This window comes from Hemicordylus capensis, chromosome 5 (genome assembly GCF_027244095.1).
Source record: "Hemicordylus capensis ecotype Gifberg chromosome 5, rHemCap1.1.pri, whole genome shotgun sequence".
Lineage (NCBI taxonomy): Eukaryota > Metazoa > Chordata > Lepidosauria > Squamata > Cordylidae > Hemicordylus > Hemicordylus capensis.
The window spans coordinates 133,927,823-133,943,560 of NC_069661.1; the positions used below are offsets into that span (position 1 = coordinate 133,927,823).

Consider the following 15,738-nt stretch of genomic DNA (forward strand, 5'->3'; position numbering starts at 1 on the left):
ACATTAGAATTGGCTTGTATACCAGATCATGAATAACAACAGCAAGCATGTGGAAGACCTGTTTTCAGTGCTGATAAACTCTGGATTCAGACTAGCCACATTTTAATAGAAAAAATAAAATAAATTTGCTAAAGCTTGATGCTTTGTATGGTTAGGCTTGAAATAAAGCAGAAAATATAAGTAAAAGTGAAAATGGCAAAAGGGGTCATCATCCAGAACCCCATGTGTACACAGAATTCCCATTTTTCCTCCTTGATGAGAGAAGAGTTCCATCTGTGGAGCTGGACACTTTGGGTTGTGGCTAGAAATGCATTTTGAAATGAAGTACCACTTAGAGATTCAGCCATTGAACTGGCTCCTAAAGATTATCTTGATGTTGTGAGGGGAGCTGGTGGCTTGTATTTATTGGAGCATGCAGACTTGATTTTAATGCCTAAAGCCTACAAAAATCAATGGAGACACTCCATATTCCTTTGGCAAACTTTGGATCTCATCCTGTGTTGTTAAGTGTGATGGAGGAGCATTCTTTCTAAGAGATGAAGTGTGAACCAAAAAGTCCTTGGTTCAAAAATCACCTCTCTTATGGGCACACTTGGTGGCCTTAGAGAAGCCACTATCCCCATCTGCAATAAGGGGATAAAAATATCCATTTACCTGACAGGGTTGGTGTAAGGGATTACTGGTAAAATATGTGGTCCACTTTGAACACACTGGGGCCATTCACACAACCTACTGGGCAGGTGGGTAGGTGGGATACTTTGCAAACCTTGTCTTTCCCCCAGATGATAATTCTTTGTTTGGTGGGAGTGTGGAGCACACTCCCACATGATCTCTGCTGCTCTGTGCAGCACAGAGCAGGGTGGATTGCTCTGAGGCTGGGATTTGTCCCAGCAGCCTCTGAGTATCCCACAGTGCATTGTGTGCTGAATGAAGTGCACTGGGGGATTCCCCCAGGTGCTCTAGGAGCCTCTCTCTTTGTCAGTGCTAGCTACACGTAGCTCATGCTGACTCACGATCCTGGCAGCTGGGCTTTAGCGCAGGGTTTGGTGCCGAGGAGGCGCTGCTGAGATCTGCGTGGATCCTGGTGATTCTCATGGGCAGCCGAGCCCAGGCTTGGCTGCTTGTGAGAACAGACTCACTATGTTAGTGCTAAGTATAAGCATTAATAAGCCTCACAGTGAACATTTCTTTAACTCTTCACACTCTTTGAATTTTGAAATATATAATTGACATGTTAATGATGGAGATGGCAGTTCTAAATGTGTTCAAACAAGTAAATGTATTTAGGACTGGAACTTTAATATGGATTTTTGTGCAGTTCTGCTATAGATTTGGGTAGATGCCACACTGAAATTCTTGGGAAGTCTGTGCATTGAACAAGTAAATAAACAAAATATGTTTATAGGCCTAAACAAAAAGTAGAGTTTAATCAGACATCTAGTAGAATTCAGTCCATACTTTATTGGTTGCCTTGTTCTTTAGACTTTGACCATTAGTTTCTTGAAGAAGAACTCATGAATGCACATTTTATGAGTACCCTCAGCATTCTCTTTGTTTTATATATTTGTGTGTGAGGTTTGGAAGAAACTAGTCTTGTAAAATTAATCCAGAACTGAAAGCAGATAATTAAACGTTGGGAATTCAAGCTAACCACTGCACTACCAACTGAGCAAGAGGCACCTTTAAAAGTGGTAATTCATATATGATATAAATATCTTGAGATATACCAACAAGACACATCTATTTTATATTTAGCAGGGGGAGAACAACTGTTTCTATTCTGCCCCAGCACAGCATCCCTCCAGTGGTGGTTTCTGGTGTCCATCTTGTGTTTTCTTTTTAGATTGTGAGCCCATTTGGGCATAGGGAGCTATATCTATCTATCTATCTATCTATCTATCTATCTATCTATCTATCTATCTATCTATCTATCTATCTTATCTGCTCTGAGAACTTTTTTTGAAAGTATCTGTTGTACTAGTACTAGTAGCAGCAAGAGTATTTTGACTAATTTCGTTGTATTAGACATTTAAATGGCAGGAGAAACATTGCTTTAAAAAAACCAACACCTCTACTGTGACAGTGTTTCACACTGTCAGAAGCTGACAGCGAAGCTGAAAAATGTACCAGAAGCTGAAAAGTGAATGTAAAATTTGTTATAGGTGGCTGACTAATTGTGCCTTTTAATGAAACAACTGCACAGTTACACAACAGTGTTCTTGCACAAAATGCAAGACCTATGCAAACACAGGCAATTGATGGTTGTTGGAAATAATGGCTGTCGGTTGTGCAACTGCACTTAAACTATTCTAGCATTTTGCACAAGAGCACTCATGCAACTGTATAAACATTTAGTTAAGAGGCACACAGAATGTTTGCACAGTATGTCAGCCACTGTTCTTAAGAGTTCACTTTGATATTTTAGCCACTTAAAACACCTGCTGTCAGTACAGTACAATTGATTTCAATTAACTTTGAATTTCTTCAGTAAGATGAAGCTTATAATAACTCTAGTAATCCCATGATGCCTTATTAGAAGAGCTATGATTATTATCTCTGTGATTTAGTATTAATGTTTTCCTTGCAATGCCTTTGTCTATTCAGAAAAAGGTATTGTAGCATCAATGCTGTTCAAATTGTCTCTTGTTTAATGCTTAAAGATATTTGCTAACTATTACATGTTGTGAGAATAACTAATCTGCCTTGAGCAGAAACTGTTTCTTCAGCAGCTGATGCCTTGGTAGTATGTGCATTGAAAAAAACGTTCATTGTATGCACTGCATATTGTAGGTAACTAATCTTATGTCATTTGTAATTTTGTAACAATTATGTTTCCACACTTCTAGCACAACATAAGAAATAAGAACAGCCCTGCTGGATCAGGCCCAAGGCCTATCTAGTCCAGCATCCAGTTTCACACAGTGGCCCACCAGATGCCTCCGAGAAGTCCACAGGCAAGAGATGAGGGCATGACCTCTCTCCTGCTGTTGCTCCCTTGCAACTGATATTTAGAACCATCTTGGCCTATAGCCATCAGATCAGTAGTCATTGATAGACCTGTCTTCCATGAATTTGTCTTAGCCCCTTTGGAAGCCATCCACATTAGTGGCCATCACCACATCCCATGGCAGAGTATTCCATAGATTAATTATATTTTTGAGGACCTTCCACTAGCTTTATTTACATGGTACAATCCAGTCAAAGGCCTGGATCCAGTCAAAATTGTGATTCAGACAATGTCATGAAAAATATGCAAAAAGAAGGTGACTTAAAGATAGGCAAACTGTCATACATAAATGTGGAGTTTTATAAAATAAAATTGTGTTCATATCTGAAATAGCTAAAGGTGCCCAAGCATTTATTTATTAGCCAGAATCCAAAGAACTAGTGTGCCCAAGAGCTTGGTTTAAATAAGAAAGTTAAATGTCTCTTACAAAGCCAACAGGACTTTAAAATGTGTTTAATTGGGGTTGTGTCTATTTTTATTTAGATGTAAAAATGTTGAGGCTTGGAACAGATAGGAATATTTCATGGACTCATTGTATCAAACATGAGAAAATTCACTCTCACTAATTATAAGCTGAGAAAGAGAGGGTACTTCCAGATGGCAATGAAGAGCACTACTTTCACGCAAGATTCAAGCACAAATTTACTCACCCTCCCCCTTCCCACTAGTGCTGGCTTCTGGCTTCCTTCCTAGCATGAATTCATGCTGTGTTCAGATGCAGAGTAGGAATTGTCCTCATACAATTTTTGCAGTGCCACCTGCTGGCCAGCTCTTTCTTACTTTCTGAGAAGAACTAGACCTTTTCCGAACTTGTCAGAAAAGTAGTAATCGGTTCTTCTTGGAAAGCAAGAGCTGGCCAGCAGGTGGCTCCGCAGACAGTGCAAAAGGACCCTCCTCTATGTCTGAACACAGTGTGAGTTTGCACTAGGAAAGAAGATAGTAGTCAGCACTGGTGTGTGGAAGGTGAATAAATGAGTGCTTGGATGTTGTGTTAAAGCTTCTCATGCAGCACTTCTTATTGCCATCTGGAAGGTAGGAATGTGCACAAAACTGGAAAACCCAGTTTTGTTTGAGTCAAACTGGGCTCGAACCAAACCAGGTCTGGTCCGGTTTTGTGCACTCCCGAACTGGGCCTGGTTTGGCTCAAATGACTCGACCTGGGGTAAGGATTCCCCTTTACTCGTACAGAGGTACAGACCAAGGGATCTAAAGAAAAAGAATTGGGGTGGGAGGGGTGTAAAAATCTACCTTCAATTTGCTTCTGCTGGTGGCTGTGGTGGTCTCGGGCATGGTCTGGGGTGGCAGCGGGGACTTGCCCCACCCCTGGCAAATTGGGCAGGTCTGGTTTGGGACTCTGCACATGCATGGCGGCAAAAAGGCTGCCACACATGCACAGAGGCCATTTTCTTTTTTGCTGCCATGTACGTGCAGAGACTTGAAACTGGCCCCAAACTGGGTCTGCCTAATCTGGTGGGGGTGGGGTGGGGTGGGAGTCCCTGCCACCACCCCCGACCACCCCCTGAGATCGCCGCAGCTACTGGCAGTGGCAAATTGAAGGTACATTTTTACTTCCCACCACAGCCCTTTTTCTTTAGGTCACCTGACCCCTCCTTTACTGTTAAAGGGGAATCCTTACTGGAATCCCCTTCATCAGTGATTATTGAGCTGGTTCAATGTCAAGTTGGCTTGCACACCCCTACTGGAAAGTCCCAGAGTAACATATCCAAAGCCTTAGCATGGAACTGGAACTCATGCAACCCACTTCAGCAACTTATCTATTGGACTTAAGGTCCATTATCACTGCTGCATTGAATTGATGCTCTTTATTCCAGGAGTTCTTAACCTGGAGTCCAGAGATGAAAACTTTGCTGGACTGTTTACTTTCTGGTGAGCCAGAATAGAGTTCTTAACACTCCTGAGCAAAGTGCATCAAAGTTATTTTTTCCTCTAACTTTGTCCAGAGTCCTGTAAAAAAATGGGGTGGAGTCCATGGAGTATGGAGTCCATACTTGAGAAACTGTGGGGTCTGAGAATCTGAGGGTGGGGGGAGGGGTTCCACATGTGCAAAAAGGTGAAGAACCCCTCCGTCATTCTCTTCCATGGTACTCAGGGTTTTGAAAATATTAATGTGTCCACTCTACTATGTTACAGGTCTTTCCTCCCTTTTATTATTATGATAGAAGTGGGAGGGCATTTACATGGTTTTTATATTGGTGGCTAGCATGGCACTATATCATTGTAAGCACCTTTTGGTTAGGACTGTCACCCAATTAAATAAATTTTAGTTAACTGATTAATGAGTCAGTTAAATTTATATATGAGAAAAAATAGCTCTAAAGTAGTACACTTGGTTTTTTAGATTATTTCACATATGTTCTTGCACACACAGGGAATGCCTCTTTTTAAGATGGAGCATGCCATCTGCTATTTTTTAAGCATGAGTTATTAAAATCATTTAACTGTTTGAAAAAAAATCTGCTGACTGATTGAGGGCCACATTTTGATTGAGGGGCACAAAGAAAAAGTTTACTAATTAATCAAATAAACATTGCAGCCCTACTTTTGGTACATTTGGGATAAGGCAAGTCTAAAAATTCTGCAAAATGTGTTGTAAACACTAACCATTTGTAAACATCTGGCCAGCCACTGTTGAAAATAGGATTCGAGAATAGATGACTGGTCTGATTCCACAGGGTTTTTCTTATTCCCCCCAAGCTGAATACAGCCCATCAGCCATGCTTTGAGGCCATGTGCTTGGAACCTTCCTATTTTTGTAGTAGGCAGGAAGCAAAAGCAGAAGGTTTATCATACATAGTTGGGAGCCTTGGTGAGCCATACATTGTGTAGACTTCAGTTAAGGAAAACATACTGCAAATGTGCAAAACGTCTTGACATAGAAGTCGCCCTACATAGTTGGGACCCTTGGTGAGCCATACATTATATAGACTTCAGCTAAGGAAAACTTACTGGGAATGTGCAAAACATCTTAACACAGAAACGTTTCGACCTGAAATGGGCCGTTTCAAGTGTTTCGAGCTCAAAACAAAACACACTTTAAATAAAGGGGCTGTTTCAAGCTCAGAACAAAACAATCCTGTTTCAATCAAAATATTTGGGTGTTTCAGGCACCATTTTGGAGGCCTGTTTTTCTCTTGATGATTGGTTTTCTGGCACTGGCTTCCAATTGGCTTGCAATATCCTTGCTTCTTGGCTTGTTACCATACAACCTAGGAATGTACCTGAACTGCAGTTCGAAGTACGGTTCAAGTACTTTTTCAGAATGGGTCCCAGGAACTTTAAGGAAAAAGAGAGCAGGTCCTATGGAAGTTTGGGGGAAAGATTAAGAATTTGTTAAAAACCACCCACTTGCCCATTTCTTTTGTCAGTTGGGTGGTAGGAAACATCCATCATGCCCGAACACATAACCCAATTTGGTGTCCCTAGGAGCATCCCATGGGGAACAATGGGGTATTTCAAGTTTCCCCATTGTTCCCTATGGCCAAAACACTTGAAACTCAAAACATTTTGAGTTTTGTTCCATCAAAACAACCGGTTTGACCACTGTTTCTAGCTCAAAACAACACAAAATCCATTTTGTGCACATCCCTAAAGCTCAACAAGCTGGAATTTCAAAGCTGAAGGGCACACTGGTGCCAAAATGCTACATTTAATACCATATTTACCCAAATCAAAGACAACTCTGATTTTAAAGCAACCTCCTTAAAAAATAAAAGTTAAATACAGGTTATACCTGCATTTACTCAAAATCAGGACTCTGAGTTTTAGATGACCTGATTTCTAAAATCAATTCAGGTAAATGCAATATTAATAATAATATATGCATTATTACTGATTGCTACCAAATATTAATTAAATACTGCCTGTAACTGGGTTAGGGCATGATCCAGTGAAAATGAAATATTTAAAATTACATTATTTCAATGGAAGAGTTCAATAATTTCCTATTGGAATCAATGGGATTTAAAAGTCCTGAAGCTTTGCTGAATTGTGCACACAATTTTTAACTGAGATAAAGAGTAGATGTCAAGGAGAAGGCCAGTGAGTGATTCCTTAAGGTGGGGTTTGCTCAGGGCTTCAGAAGCCTAGGAGACTGCTTGTAATATAGTAGGCTGCCACAAGTTCTTTGCCCTGTCTGCTCCTAACAGGACACACTTCTACCAAGGCCTCCGTGCCACGTGGTCTCGTTCTTCTCGTGCTGGACTAGGACCGGGGAGACCCGAGTTCAAATCCCCATTCAGCCATGATGCTAGCTGGGTGACTCTGGGCCAGTCACTTCTCTCTCAGCCTAACGTACTTCACAGGGTTGTTGTGAAAGAGAAACTCAAGTATGTAGTACACCGCTCTGGGCTCCTTGGAGGAAGAGCGGGATATAAATGTAATAAATAACAACAACAACAACAACAACTGGATAAAACAAACCAGTCAATAACACCTGTCTAACTGTGTAAACAAGAAATAATAATAATATAAGGTGCAGCAATGCAGCAAGGTACAAGGCCCTTTAGCAGGCAGGGTATGGCAGTAGGACTTTATGCAGCCAGAGTAAATGATGCCATGGTGTTAAACAAGGACATTTTGTACATGCATATTAATCTGAAGCTGCAAATCCTAGACACATTTACTTGAGAGTAGGTCCTATTGACCACAGTAGGACTTATTCCAAGTAAACATGCAGGGGCAATGCAGCTCAGAAATTACTAATTTTCAACTGTAGGTATAAAACAACTAAGAAAGAGAAAATCATTTAATTGAAATGCAATCAATCAATCAATCAATCAATCAATCAAAGCATTTATTTTAGCTTGATGGAATGTGTATATCACATGCCTCTCCCTTGTTAAATCACTCTGTACATCCCTTATATGTTTTAACAGTTGAAGATGTATTTTCATGTGTGCTTAAGGTAGCACCAAGTTATTATTAGAAAATGGTTTCAACATGATCTTTCTTTCTTTCTTTCTTTCTTTCTTTCTTTCTTTCTTTCTTTCTTTCTTTCTTTCTTTCTTTCTGAATCAGCTACTTATTGTTATGTAGTAGATATTTCCAGGGTGTAATATGAATTTGCTGATGTGGCTTAGTTTTAGCTACAGCCTTTGCCTGCCAATAGTAAGCATCTATTGAAATCTAATATATACTATGCTTTTGCGCAGTGCATGCAGCCTGTTATGGCTAATATAACAAAGGAAAACCTCTACAAAATAATACAATTTAACCCCTAGAAGAATTAAACCTTCAACACAAAGTTAGGATTCAGAAAAATGGGTGTTCATTGGCAGAAAGGAAAACGCAGAAGAACCTCTGAGCAAAATTGCTCTAAGAATAAGTAACTCTCTAGTGGGAGCTTTATGGCTGTGCAGGAATAATCTGCTGTGTTGTTTTGAGTGTTTGATAAATGGTGTTATTTTTTCAGGAGATTTATTCCAAGGATGTTAAACATTGTGGCTGAGGCACGATAATGTTTGACGTAAAATCTGGCTCATTACTTCTATCTAATGAACAGGAGAATGTAATTGGACTTGAAAGAGAAACTTTGAATCCATATACTAGGATTTCCTTTCCAAAGCTACTTAATGTGGTAGTTTATACCCCCTGCAAGAGATGTAGCTTATTTTTCTGCTGTGAAGATGATTTGTTTTTTTCAGTCAGTAGAACTATTGATAATGGACTCTTTAAAAAGGGTTATTAAAATTGTTCTATTTAAAAAAGAAGTCCATTGTATTTCACTTTGAGTTACAGGACTTGAATAAGAACATAGATACCTTTTGACATGTCATGAGCATAAGCTGCATTTTCTGTAATGCCCACTTTCTGGAGCTCTTTGAGTCAATAGAGGGTCTTATAGGCTTATTGGTTAATAGAAGCATTTCTTAATTTTAAAAAATGAGAAAAGGTGACTGACTATAACAGATTCAAGATCTTCTCTCTCTGTCTCCTCAAATAAATATCTTGATATCATTCAGAGAAAAAGGCAATACAGCTGTACCTAATTATCCCTGGGGATTTTGTTCCTGCATATTACCTTGGGTAACAAAACCGTGGATAATAAAGCATTGAGTCTATGGGATTGCTGGGGTTTGATTCCTAGACTTAAATAAAAAGCCAAAAAACATGCCCCAAAATATGAAAACACAGCAGATGAAGTGCTCTGCTGTGCTCTGAGGCCTTTCAGAAGTCAAAGGATGTGGCCCCCCAACCCCTAAGTCTCAAAGTCCGAAGAATTCAGTGAAAAAATTGCAGGGTCTAAAAAATAAATAAATAATGAGCCATAAAATGGCTCCCACTCTCAAAATGGTGGCTGGAAATGACCTCTGAGGTAATTTCCAGCCACCCCTAACTCATGGATATACAGGATTAACCTCTTAACTGCCTTCTTCCCCTGTGTATGCCGGGTTCAGGTGTTAATTACCCGGCCATAGATATGTAAAACCACAGATGTCAGGTCTGCGTATAGGGAGCTCCATCTGTATACCCATGTAAATTTGCCAAAAAGTGTTTTATATGTGTGTGTCTGTGCTTGTCTCTCTGTGTGTATATGCACACACACAGACAAGTCAAGAAATATTGGCTCTGTTCACCAGCCAGATAATTTTTTTTTACTCATTGAGCTATATTGGTACATTACTCATAAGGATTTTTTTCACAGGCATCATTTTTCACTCATCACAGACAAGTAGACTAGTGGATTTCCTGAGCCCTGAACAAGCTGGCTATAATATGACAAGCCTGGGCTCACTGCGGTGGTGTTCAGCTGACTGCTGCAGGCCTGTGGCGTGTCCTGCCCACCAATTCTGGCCCCATCCTCCTCCCCACACCCATCTGGTACTGCCAAGGCCAGTTGCGGCCTTTCAGGTGGGCCTGAGAACAGAGGAGGTCCCGCAGCCATGTCGTCCCCTAGGAGAGGTAAGTTCCCCTTGTCAGCTCTGGTTAGCCCCTGACACAACCCTTAAAGCAAGTACAGACATTATGAGTAAAATGTCATTTTTTTAAAAAGTAAATGCTTCTGAGAATATATCCTGTTTTATCTATCTTCCACTCCCATTTCCAAAATCACAGCCTCTAAAGGATATGAAGTACTGTATACTGTTGAAGGTCAGCTAAAAGCATCAGTGACACCATACTTTATGTTGAAAGAAAATGTGTCCAAATGGATTTTGTGGCATTAATGCGTTAAGATCAAGGAAGTTCTACAAGTGATTGCTGTATGTACAGGATTCAGTCTAAAGGTGTGTGTGTGTGAGGGCGGGAGCCCTGAGTAATTTGCTAAGAAAAAGTATAAACAATCTTGACCTGAATTTCAGTATACATAGTATAATATTGTTTCACACATGAATTCTAGTATAGGAAACTGACACTTGCCAAGCACCAAGTTTATCAATGAAGTTCAAGTTCCAGAATGTACACAAATCAATTTTTTAAATTCGATTTGTGCCCAAATTGAATCACCCCTGATTTGTTTTGTGTTCAAATCTGTCCCCCTGAATCACAGATTAGTGATTTAGTGATTTTGTATATTTCCACCATAGGAAATAATGGGGATTCAAAGTCACCCATAATTGTAACCCTAACATGGATCCCCAGATCTATCTATCTATCTATCTATCTATAGCGAAGCTCTAGCCTTTGAAGAATTGGAGTTATTGAGCAAAATGTCTCATCCCTATTTTACAGGTGTTTGGATTCTTTAGTGTATAATAACTTTCCTCATAATGAACCCCTATGAGGATTCATTGCACACCTGCACTTCTTCTGTTCATTTTGACTGTCATAGGACAGTGCCAACTGTCAACTGCCATGTGTCAACCACACACACGCACACACACTGAGGTGCTCAGTTTATTTTTTAGGCTTTTTTGAAGTGTTTAGATTCTTTAGTGTCTTCATTACACACCTTCATTTCTTCTGTTCATTTTGACCCCACTGCTTTGCGGGTGGGGGTGGGGAATTAGTGGCATCTCATGTGCCAACTACCCCCAACCCGCAAGCCACTGGGTACTCAGTTTATATTTTAGGAATTTTTGAGGTGTTTAGACTCTCTAGTGTGTAATGAATCCTCATAAGGATTCATTATGAGGAAAGGTTATTAGACTCCAAAGAGTCTAAGCACTTGAAAAAATTACTAGAACATAAACTGAGTAGTACCCCACTGGCTTGCAGGTGGGAGGGGTGTAGCTGGCACATGGCAGTTGACAGTTGGCACTGTCAAAAGACAGTCAAAATGAATAGAAGAAATGAAGGTGTGTAATGAATCCTCATAGAGATTCATTGAGGAAAAGTTATTATACATTAAAGAATCCAAACACTTGAAAACTAGTGACCACACATTTTGATCCATAACTCCACTTCTACAAGGGCTAGGGCTTAGCTTTGTTTTTTAAATGAAACCTGGGAATCTGAGGAAAATGTCAGGAGGGGTCTGAATCTCAAATTGATTCAAATAGAATCTGGCGCAATTCGATTTGCACCCAGATCTAGCCAATGGACCACAGGGGCAATTTGTTCTGTCTCCAAATCATCAACAAGATTCGGGCACAAATTAATTTGTACCCAAATTGATTCACACATCCCTGATCCTAGGATGCAGTTCTTCTAAAGTCTCAGTGGAGGGAAAGGAAAGTGTTAGTAAAAGCCTAATATAGAAAGAGAGCTCTGAAGAAGGCTGCTTTACAAAAGTATAATTCTCATTTAATAAAAAAAGCGGAACCCAAATGTTTATATTAATTTCTCTACCATCTCCTGCCCCAATGTGTGTGTTGTGTGTGTAAAATATCTATATATCTCCTAAGACCTAAGCTAATAGCCAGTGCCTTATTTATGTGGCTTTATTAACATTCTTGCTGAATGGGCTTGAATAGAGTGCAATCCTCATATAGATGATCTAATTATAATCATAAGGGACAGAACAAAATAAGCAGTCTTTAAAGGGAAAAGAGTCTGGCAGCTTTGTTTAAAGTGTCCTTTAATGAACTTCTTTAGTAGCTTGTATCTTAGCAACACATTTTATTACATACCAGTGCACGAGAAGCAGTTTGCAGATGGAGTCATGCACAGTAATTTATTTTCTTTCCTTCTACCCCCACCCCAAACCTTACATTCTTCTCTATGGTGACTCAACTGGAATATGTAGACTAACGTTCTAACACTGATAGCTCACTCAGAATCCCTGATTGGCTCATTTGTATGTGCTCTTTCTTGTTAGTTGAATAAAACAGCATGTACTATCTTAAATACTTGCTGTGTTAGGAGGAGCAGAGGCAAGACTGAGCAGTCTGAATGAGAGCTGGATTTAAAATGGAAACAGGTTTGCTTGCACTCAATCTGCTTTTGAATACCTTTCTTTCTCCTCCTCATTTCAAGCATCAGCTTATATTAATGAGGCACATCAGTTTCTTGGTTCCTTGATTATTTATTATCAATTCCTAGTGGGTATATTTTAATGCCTTTCTTCTGTGCCAAAACTAATTTGAATGTAACATCTGGAACATTTATAATCCTTTTCTCCTTTGCAAGTACCCAGTGATTTAAAATGTAAACGTATCTTTCAGTTGTAGATTGTGTGTGCGTGTGTATGCATGTGTGTTTATGTTTTATTTGTATATATCTATAATATAAAACTGTTTCGGCCTCACTCAGTCACTCACTGACATTAAACTCCCAGACCAAACCACAACAGATAGAAACATGCTGTTTTGCAGGCAGATTCCAGACTTCACCCAGACTACCAGAAAAATCCAAAACCCTGGAAAAATTCATTACTTTCCCAGAAAATCTGGAAACCCTCTTCCTTTGGAAAACCTAGAGTATGAGACTTCATAGAGCTAGGAAAGGTCTAGAGTCACAGAGGTTGTTCTCACAACCAGGTGGGCAAGTGGTGGGGAAGACTGCAAAGTCCGCCTTCTCACAGGTGACTTCCAAGGACCATCTGGGCGCATGGTCAGTCTGCTGTTGCCCCAAGGAGCACGGAGGTGCGGGAGCAAGGATGTGTCATTGGAGCTATCCCACAATGCATCACACTGGTGCACAGTGCATTGTGAGGATCTCCCCAGTGACATGAGGGTGCCCGTCAGTGCTTCAGTGATCGCTGGCACACTGTTAGGGAAACATGATTAAGGGAGTGCTCACTCACTTAACCTCATTTACAAGGCGGGCTCTGTAGGTGGGTTGGCACCGAGGGGCTGCTGGGAACCACATGCCTCCTGGAGGTTCTTATGGGCAGTGAAGCCTGGGCCTAGCTTCCTTTGCCCGGTCCTGGCTGCTCATGAGAACAGCCGCACAGAGAGATAAAAAAGTTAAAATGTTTGCAAACTGCAAGTCCTCACTGACTCACAAACTGACTGAAATGAAACTCCCAAACGAAACCACAAAAGATAGAAACATGCCATTTTTGTAGGTGGGTTCCAAATCTTGCCCAGACTACCATGAAAATCCAAAAAACCTCAGAAATACATTGTTGTCTCAGAAAATGTGGGAAGACTCCAGTTTGAAAACTTGGGGAATGAAACCTCATAGAAAAGCCCGGAGGCGTACCGTATTTTACGGACTATAAGACACTACGGACTATAAGACGCACCTTAATTTTAATCCAGTTTTTCAGAGTTTTAACATATTAAACTGTTAAAACATATAAGACGCTCCTGAATTTTGGCGGATATTTTTCGAGGAAAAAAGTGAGTCTTATAGTCCATAAAATACGGTATTTAGGGAAGATAGTGCCTAGGGCAAGCACTAGTGCCTAGTGCCTAGTTTGGTCCTGCATGCTTGTTTTTGTAATATAAATAGCAGTCAGGGGCATGATTAGGATTGGAACCATGACATGGGAAAGGGAAGTTTTAACCCCTACCCTTACCACAGATTCCCCTTCCCCTGAAGCTGTTTTTGCCTCAGGAAGAATAACCAACTTCACAGGGTTGTTGTGAATGTGCTAACACATTCTTCAAACAACCAAAGCGGCACCTATACACATGGACATCACCATATGGAGTGCACAGAAATAAAATTGATTACATTATTAGTGCAACGAGGTGGAAGAGCTCAGTTATAACAGCAAAGATGTGACCAGGGGCCAATTGTGGAACTGCTCATGTGCAGGTTCCAAGTCAAGCTAAAACGGAAAAACAAAGCTATCCAGTTTCCACGAGATGAACTTGAGAATGTACCCACCATTTTCAAGGAGAACATCATGAACCACTTTGAAGTTCTGAACCTCATTGATAGGGAACCAGAGGAACTGTGGATTGAAACCAAAGAAGTTGTTAAAGATGAATGTGAAAAGAGACTGCTAAAGACCAAGAAACAGAAGAAAGCAAAATGGATGTCAGAACAGATGGTGGAAATTGCCAAGAAGAGGAGAGAAGCCAAAGTCAAGAAAGATAAAGACCTCAGGAAGGAACTTAATAGGACATTTCAGAAAGCTGTTAGAAGTGACAAGAAGCAGTACTACAATGACAGTGTAAAGACCTTGAGAATGGAAATAGACACAGAAAAACAAGGGATGTTTTCCAAATGATCTCTGAACTCAGAAGGAGGTTCCAACCTCAAATTGGTATGTTAAGGGATGCCAAAGGACAGATGGTAACTGATTTAGAGAAGATCAAACAGAGATGGGAGTGGTATAGTGAAGATGTGTACAGCAGGGACATCAACATCCAAGATACTCTAGAAGATATTCCCTACTTGCAATAACCTCTAGTTTGGAAGATGAAGTTAGATCAGCACTCTGGTCATTACCAAGTCAGAAGGCTACAGGAATTGATGGAATAGGTACAGAAATATGGCACACAACAGAAGAAGAATCAGTCAAGGCTCTAACCAAACAATGCCAGCAAATTTGGAGAACAAAACAGTGGCTAACAGATTGGAAGAGGCCAGTCAACAAACCCATACTAAAGAAAGGAGACATAACAGATTAATTTCACATGCTAGCAAAATAATGCTCAGGATAGTCTAATTCAGATTAGAGCCCTACGTGGAAAGGGAAATGATGGATATTCAAGCTGGTTTCAGAAAAGGCCGAGGAACAAGAGACATTATTGCCGATGCACACTGGATAGCTGAGAAAGCCAAATACCAAAAGGAAGTCAATATGTGTTTTATTGACTACAGAAAAACCTTTGATTGCGCTGACCATGTCAAGTTTGGAATATGCTTAGCAAAATGGGCATCCTAGAACATCTCATTGTTCTCATGATAAACCTGTACACTGGACAGGAAGCCACAGTCCAGACAGAACATGGCGAAACGGACTGGTTCCTGATCGGCAAAGGAGTAAGGCAAAGTTGTATATGTTCTCTTTATTTATTAAACTTATATGCTGAACATATACTGAGAGAAGCTGGATTGGAAGTTGATGAGCATGGTTTATGAGCTGGATTGGAAGTTAATGAGCATGAGTTCTAGTAATGAAAGTCAAGGATCACAGTGAAGATATGGGACTACGAATAAATGTAAAGAAGACTAAACTAATGACAACAGGTACAGCAAACAGCCTCAGAATTGACAGTTAAGACACTGAAGTGGTGAATAGCTTCTGCCTTTTAGTATCGACCATCAACAGTAAAGGATCCAGCAGTCAAGAAATACACCACAGACTAGCACTTGGTAGGGTTGCAATAAAGGCCTTGGAAAGGATATTAAGATGCCGTGATGTGTCTATACCTACAAAGATTAGAATCTTTTGGACAGTAGTTTTCCCCTTGACACTCGAAAGCTGGACT

At 40.3% G+C, this 15,738-nt stretch overlaps 1 protein-coding gene across 7 annotated transcripts in view; it reads left to right on the forward strand.

The window, feature by feature from the left end:
* PHF21B (PHD finger protein 21B) overlaps nucleotides 1-15,738 on the forward strand; it is a 201,616-nt gene that overhangs the window by 5,120 nt on the left and 180,758 nt on the right. Inside the window, exon 1 of one of the 7 annotated variants that reach the window (XM_053255337.1) lies at nucleotides 9,830-9,928. The exons of 4 other annotated variants lie outside the window; for them this stretch is intronic. The gene's annotated coding sequence lies outside the window, so the exon portion shown is untranslated. Of the gene's footprint in view, nucleotides 1-9,829; nucleotides 9,929-10,240; nucleotides 10,252-12,300; nucleotides 12,327-15,738 lie in introns of those variants that run through there. 2 more of the 7 variants (XM_053255336.1, XM_053255335.1) reach the window with 2 other exon arrangements.